Below are 7,812 nucleotides of genomic sequence, written 5' to 3' on the forward strand. Positions count from 1 at the left end.
TTACGATTGCTGCGCCGTATCCCTCCGAGGTGTTCTGACGCCGTTCTTACCTCCGCTGCAACACCGCACTCCTTTGCTCTAAGCCTTGGCTTACTTCTATTGTTCTGGAGAAAAGAGACATCGGGGGTTGCACCATTCCGTCTTCGCTGCTTTTACGTGCTGTGCGATGCGTTATGACAATACAAAAAGTCTGTAGATGTATAAAGACAATAGAGCCGCAGGTGCGAGCGGTCGCTGTGTTGAAAGTGTCCCGATTTCGTCGAATTCCGAGTTGAAAGTGTCACAGAATGTGAAAATCTTGCGCTTTCGCACAAAATAAGAAGATAGCATTGCGTCAAAATAGTGCGTCATGGTAAACAGAATGGCGTTTAACTATAGCCAAACATTTTTTTCTTGATCCAGCATACTAAATGCTTAATTTCTGCCATCGTATCTTCATGAGCCAGCTGGTAATGAATCTCAGTTGTCTAAACGTCTGTACTTGTAGTACTAATGCGGACACACGCATCTGAGTTTTGGCGTGTGAACTAGCTATAACTGTAGACGTAGTTCTGTTTCGGCTTGCTCCAACTGAATCACTGCTGGCGATTATTTTCTCGTGTAGCCAAGTGTTCTTTCGTTGAAATTTCATTCGCGAATTATCAATATGATTTGCGTTTTATAGCGCCGCAAGTAATCGCGTGTAGAGTTCTAAGTACGAAATCTTCCGTTTTTCTTTGTATCCCATTCGTGGACTTTGCAAAAGGATTTCAATGCATTTCGTAGTTTATGTTTGCCTAACAACGGTTTTATTTTCAGTAATTTCCGGCCGTGTTATGCACTTTCCTCTGTGCCCTGTTTAGATTTGTGTAAGCTTTTGGCTTTCCCGTCACTGCGCCGAGTTCACGAGAAGTTAAAGCTCAGTTTATCTCGAAGCTTCCTTGGGGCGAAAATAATCGTTTAACTACGACGACGCAGCAGCACTGAAGTGTCGGTTTGCGCTGGAAGCAGCAGTAGCCAGAATATACTTGGAGATGAGCAGTACACTCGTTACTTGTAGAAGGGGCAAAGTTCTATGTTGCTGGCGAAATTACAACGGCGTGTTATCTCACGCTGAGCTTAGCACTTTCAAGTCTTCCTGCAGACGGAAAAATCTGTGATTTTAAGTGCTTGCGTTTCATAGTGTTGTCAGAAAGCAGTGCTGCATAGGTAAATAAACTTTGAGCAAACAAAAAAAAGCTCCCTCTACAAATTTGACGTTTTGTTTTGCATAGTGATTGTTATGTAGTGTCGATTTCGGTCATGAGTTATCCACGAGCCCTTAAATATGCCGTATTAAAACGTTTCTTGTGAGCTTACATTTCCGGAATTAATAAATTTTTACAATTTCTTGGTATTCGACCTAGCTCATTTTATTCAATACTCCAGTAAAGCGGGAGAGGTGGACACTGATATCAACACCACCAAAGAAAGCGTAACCCCAGATTTTCCTGTGCAACTCTAGAGGGGATCACAGCACCAGTAAGCGAAAATTCGGTCCAGATGGACAGACAGACAGACAGACAGACAGACAATGAACTTTTATTGAGGTCCTGAGGGACTAGCCGGCGGAGACCCGTTGGGGCCCCCGGCTCGCCGCTGGCTGCTCCCATGTCGGAATCGGGAGGCCAAGCCTCTCCGCTCTTTCACAGGCCCTCTGGACGGCCATGGACTGGAGCTTGAGTTCCGTACTTGATGTGGCCTCGTCCCAGTACCGTTCGCTGGTGAAGGATGTATCCCGTAACGCAGGACACTGCCAGATCATATGAAATAGAGTGCTAACCTCCTCCCCACAATCCGGGCACTGTGGGTCAATTTCTGGGTAAATCCTGCTTAAGAAACCTCGCGAGCGATATGACCTCGTCAGAAGCATCCTAAGCCTGATCGATTGAGATCTGCATAGATTTGGATGTGCAGCGGGAAGTGCCTGCGTTCCTCTTTATAATGGGAGACGATCTCATGAAAGGTTAATAAGGGGTCGCGGTGGCCGAGCTCCCCCGGACCCAATGTAGCCCCACCGCCGTCGCGGCGCGTGAAATCTCGCTCACGGCGGTGACCAGTCTCATTGGGGTTCGGGCGGCTCAGCAGCACGTTGTCGCCCATGTGAGCGGGGAACCATATAATATAATGCGCGGAGTCACAATTAGTTCTGGGGTGCTATGCAGGATGCGCCGAGTTTGGCGAAACTCGGGATCTTCCCGAGCTCTGGCGACACCCCAAGATGAAAGCACAAATGGTACCGAGACACAGTTTATCTTTCGACAAGCCTCCAGTTTCATTGGTTTACCTAGATTCACTTTGGGTGGCTATCATTCCTTGGGCGTTGCCTTCTGGGCGGTCGACAAACTGGGACTCACGTGATCATACCGTCGGTGCATGGTCGTGCCTTCTTTCACTTGTTTGTCGTTCCACCGGGTGCAGTACATGCACAAGCGAGTTATAAAACATAAATTTAGTACAATATTATTAGTTAGTTTAACGTGGTTTAAAGGTATTTTAAAGCTTACAAGATGTACACTGAATGTGTATTAGACTAATTTGTAATTTAGTACGCTTCGCATTATAAAGACTTGAAGCTGAACATTTCGACAGAATTGCCTGTCTGGTTGGGAAATTGATTAGGACTTGAGACTGACTCCAACGAAATAACTGAATTTTATTAGCCCGACGTTTCGGAGCCCATTCGGCTCCTTCTTCAGGGGGTTGTACTTCGGGAGGTGGCGGTGCGCCGCTTTTAAAGCGTCTTTTTTGAAGAAAGGAGGGGGGAGCACGGGAGGTGGAGAGACACTTCACAGACGGAAAGGTGGGGGGAACAAAAGGAAAGGGGGGGGGGGGCGTTGTTGACGGCTTCCATGGTGCTGGGATGACCGGTGCTGGGGGGAGTGCTCGCGAGGGTGCCCTTGATGGGAGGCCGGGGGGGGAGGTTACAGGGTCGCGCCGACGTTTTTGTGTTGGTGAAACAAGCGGCGAGTCTACCTAGCTGTGCCTCCTTTTCTTCTTTTCGTCATGTCGCCAAGGCTATGGACATACACCGAGGGTAAGTTGCCCTTCACGCGGTTTATATTAATCCCCGTATTCTGAATGTGCCATGACTCCAGTAGTAGTCTCTTTCGCCAGTTCGTTCTGGCGACATGACGATAAGAAGAAAAGGAGGCACAGCTAGGTAGACTCGCCGCTTGTTTCACCAACACAAAAACGTCGGCGCGACCCTGTAACCTCCCCCCCCGGCCTCCCATCAAGGGCACCCTCGCGAGCACTCCCCCCAGCACCGGTCATCCCAGCACCATGGAAGCCGTCAACAACGCCCCCCCCTTTCCTTTTGTTCCCCCCACCTTTCCGTCTGTGAAGTGTCTCCCCACCTCCCGTGCTCCCCCCTCCTTTCTTCAAAAAAGACGCTTTAAAAGCGGCGCGCTTCGCATTATACCACGAGGGAACGCTGTGGTGGCGTCATCACATACATTCACCGGGCGAGCATGGCGGCTAAACATCGAAGAGGCCCAGAGTAAACAAACTCGTACAACGAGCTTGCAGTGCGCGACGTAGTGATCATGCTCGACGATGACCTCTATATCTTGTATAGTTGTGTTCCTCCGTGAGCAATCTTTCCGTGCACCCCGAAAGACTGCCAATGCCTTCAGCGATATTACAGATCGCAACGCGCACCTACTGTTCACGGCGCAATCCTGAACAAACTTATCCGGTGCTGCTTCTGTGAGTGCGCTGAGTTCCTCCATTCTGCGTGACTGCGAGCGTCACGAATATCGCATAGTGTGTGTAAAAGGAAGACAACCTATATAGCTACGATGCGACAAGGAGGTGGTGCCGACGATGGATCTCGCAACCAACACAGTGAAGGAGACATCGACAAACTTCAGATAAGTATATATCTACTGTTTCATATTTAGTATATAGATAGTGCACGGATTAAGTCACTTTCGTGGTAACGAACTGAATGTCCAGCAGTTTAAAAAATGCATCGAGAACCAATGAGTGTTCGTGCTTTTACATGCACGTAGGCCCGCGAAAATATGGAAAAGATAAAGGTGAGATAACTAACTTGGTGAGATAACGGAAATTCACCAGTGACATTCAGCCTACAGAATCTATGGAAGAGTATCTTTATCCAGGTGAAATATCAATAACAGGTACTGATATAACGCAGGAAACATATACAAAAATTTTATGGGTTGATCAGCACAAGGGAGGCATTACCGAATCGTGATCGCCACGTTACTGACATCCTTGAAAAATGTTTAGAATCATTGCATTCTACCGGTTATGCAATATGGGACATAAACCTGGAGGTTAACAAAGAAACTTGAGAAGTCGAGGACTGTGCAGAAAGCGAAGTAACACAAATTGTTGAAGATAGCATTAAGGCAGGAAAACAGTGGCGTAGTAAACCGTGGCAACTGATATGCTAGTTGAGATTAAGAAAAAAATGAATCGGCGGGCAGGCCATACACGTCTTCACTCACTTGTTGCCAATTCATAACAGGTGATTACATAAGTGTGACAGAATGGATGACAAGGAGAGAGCTGCAGCCGAGGATGGTAGAAAATTGCGTAATGGGAAAAAAATATGATGTTTGTAGGCATAGGATGTAATCAGCTCGCATAAGACGGGATTGTAGGGAGCGGCATTGGTTTTGCAGTGAACAAAAATAGGTTTGTGGTGCTGACAGTAGAGACTCGTGAAAGTGCAAGGACACCTCAGCTGCTGGCACACTAATAAACATTAGAATTGGCTCTCAAAAAACAACCCCAGTTATGAAAAATAAAGCAACGTTGTCCCGAAAAATTGTTTTATTATGCATACAATAAAGGCTTCCACAGTTAAGGGCATTTAGTACTAATAGTGCAATAAGCATTTTTCTTTGTAAATAATGGTTTTAAGCGGTCGATTCATTCCAACAATCCACTTTTTTGCAGCAAAATATTCTGCTGCAGCAGGCACTCAACCGCCTGGTTGCAGTAGGCGAGCGTCAGGCACGTGCTCTTGAGAGCGTGGCAAGGTCCAGAGGGCTGCTCTGCAACAGTAGGATCAGTGCCCTCACTGCTCTCCAGTCGAGCCCCCAGAACACACCTTATAAAGGAGCTTTCAGTTTATTATTTTGTTTGTTGTTCAAGAGCATGAATAAAGTTATTGCAGTAAACATTGTGTTGTGCATTATCGGACACTTGTAACATGCACTTGATGTCTCTTCAATATGAGCAAAAACGTAAGACAACCTGTGCCACTCTTGGACCGTGTAAATGAATACGACACTAATGCAGCATGCACGTCATTGTGCTGGTTGTTCTTTCTATGTGCAAGAATACAGTGCGTGTTGATTAGCCACAAGATGAACGGTGTGTGTATTTCCCAATGAAAAGAGAGGAAAGGGCATGAGGCTAATAATGCTGTCACCTATAGACTGTGCATATGAATGCAACACACCCCGATTTAAACTTGCCATTACATGCATGTTCGATACAACACATTCTTTAACAATGTCATATATTTGCATGTACTAATTTTCACACAGCTTAAGCCTTTGCGTAGCTCACTTGTGATGTATCCGTTTCATGGGCCAAATAATTGTACACTTTGTCCTTTTGTGTTGTATGAAAAGTGGCATCCTCTAATCAGATACAACTTCAGAAGACAGGACAGGCCCCGCCCAGATGACGAAAGCGCAGCAGCCAATTGCCTCCACGTCTAAAGGAATAGTCCCTCTCCAACGAGCAGCTATTATTGCGTCCGGCGGCACGACGTCGGTCTAGAGTGCGTGCCCATTGGTGCAAGCTTGTGTTCACCTGCCTTTAAAGTGCAGATTCCGCGGCCTGCTAAAGTGGTATCCGAATATAGAATCACGTAATGCGTTGCACCAGTTGCATAGACTTTAGCAACTTGATAGCACACAATTATCAGGAACAGAAATCTATAAAGGCATCCAAGAAAAGCTGGCTGGACACACTTCCATTATGAGGGGCTGTAAAAAGGTCTCAGCAAATATTCCCATGACGTCCTTGAAAAGGACGTGGTGTTTGGCACTTCTTTAGGATCAAAAACAGATTACAGTGAATGTTGTGTACCACGTCAAAACAAAGTGAGCTTGGTTATATTTGCACAACATGTAATGGAAGCTTGTGCTTCACATAGGAAGCAAACTGCTCTGTCCAGTACAATTGTTGAGGCCGGTATGGCACCTATTATGTCAACAGTGTCAATATTCAAATAACAGTTTTCACAGGCCATTGATTTCACCATTATTTTTGTATGATGGTTCTTTCAATCAGTGGTTGTATTACATGAGCAGTTGGATTTGAAAGCAAAGGTTTGTTTGCAAATCTTCAGACTTGCATAATTGTGTGGCAAGGCACTGGCATGTTATGCAATAGCCCACACTTCCTCGGTCCTGCACCAAAGAAACCCAATGCTCTATTTGAAGTTGGATCGCACAACAATCGACACACAAAGAAGAGTAACACACACGAGAGCGTTCTGCTGTGTGTATTTCTCTTCTCTCTGTCCCGTCAAATTGTTGTGCAATTCAACTTCAAGCTTCTATACCAATACACCCAGTCTTTAACTTCACCAATGCTCTAGCTATCAAGCCACAATGGCGCACATTTTTTAATGTGCCAACACAAATTTGCTCTCCAAAAATCACAAGTGGTAAATTTTGCAGCACAGGTGTATGCACGTGCCATATTCCTTACCACTAAACTCACAGGAATCAAAGGGGCTAGCATTAACCAGCCTTACTGCTGCCGTTACCATAATCATCATGACACCAATCGAAAGACAGTGCCACGTTTCAGTAAAGGGAGTGCTGGAGGGAAAGGTGTGACAGGGAGGCTTACAATAAAAATATCGGTTACAAGACATGTTCAATGCCAAAATATGCTGCATATCACTTATCCTACTTTAGCATTGTGGCAAGCTTTTACTCGTTTGAGCATATCACGTTCTGTGTAACCATTGCTCTAAAGCTGTACAAAAGGTCTATTTTCTCTGCAATTTTTATTTTTATTATGGTGGGTTAAGACCCACTTTTCATTGGCATCTGCACCACATTTCTCCCAATGTAATTTTGCCTTGGTGGTTCATGACATCTTCACGCACACCGGGTTCTGCAGAGCATTGGATCTGCATTGTTCTACTGCTGAAGAATTAGAGCCCCATTATGAGACGAAAATATACGATTGGTCCATCCAGAATAACGCTGCCCCCCTCCCCCAAAAGAATATGCTCCGAGCCTCTTGCACATGCACCAACAGTGAACACAGCAAACACTCTGAAATATTTGCTTCATGCAAGCCAGCACACTAAGATCCTCAATGCATTTTCATTTCTCCATAAATGCATAGGCACAACCGGCATGGCGCAACACCCGCATCTCGCACTGCAACCAATTGTGCATGCTTGCTGTTTCACAGTGAGGCCGATAGATGACGCATGACCAAAATTCAGCATTCTGCATACTAAGTAACTTGTACTAAGTACTAAGTAATCTCATAAAGAACTCCCACGTTCTTTATGAGATTAGCATTCACAGGGTACTTCACACAATTTGTGATATCAATTTATCTATTTATACTTCATTAACCTCTTTCCCCAAAAAGTGAGCCATTTGGAAGGCACCCTGGCAGATAAGTCGAACAATCGGCAAAAAGTCGGCAACCAGCGAAAAAGTCGATATCATAGGCTGCCGCATGTGTGATGTCGGTCACAAAATTTAAGTAGGCTACACAGAAGTGACAAATTTAGCAATATGGTGTGTCTAGACATTGCTTCAATGCTAAGCA

General features: G+C 45.5%; 1 protein-coding gene across 2 annotated transcripts in view; it reads right to left on the reverse strand.

Moving 5' to 3' along the window:
* Nucleotides 1-99, reverse strand: part of LOC126526655 (beta-hexosaminidase subunit alpha-like) — a 185,843-nt gene extending 185,744 nt beyond the window's left edge. Inside the window, exon 1 of one of the 2 annotated variants that reach the window (XM_055068333.1) lies at nucleotides 5-99. The gene's annotated coding sequence lies outside the window, so the exon portion shown is untranslated. The remainder of the gene's footprint in view (nucleotides 1-4) is intronic. The other variant, XM_050174522.2, reaches the window with a different exon arrangement.
* Nucleotides 100-7,812: the final 7,713 nt, after the last annotated feature.

Source organism: Dermacentor andersoni, chromosome 8 (genome assembly GCF_023375885.2).
Source record: "Dermacentor andersoni chromosome 8, qqDerAnde1_hic_scaffold, whole genome shotgun sequence".
Taxonomy (NCBI): Eukaryota; Metazoa; Arthropoda; class Arachnida; order Ixodida; family Ixodidae; genus Dermacentor; species Dermacentor andersoni.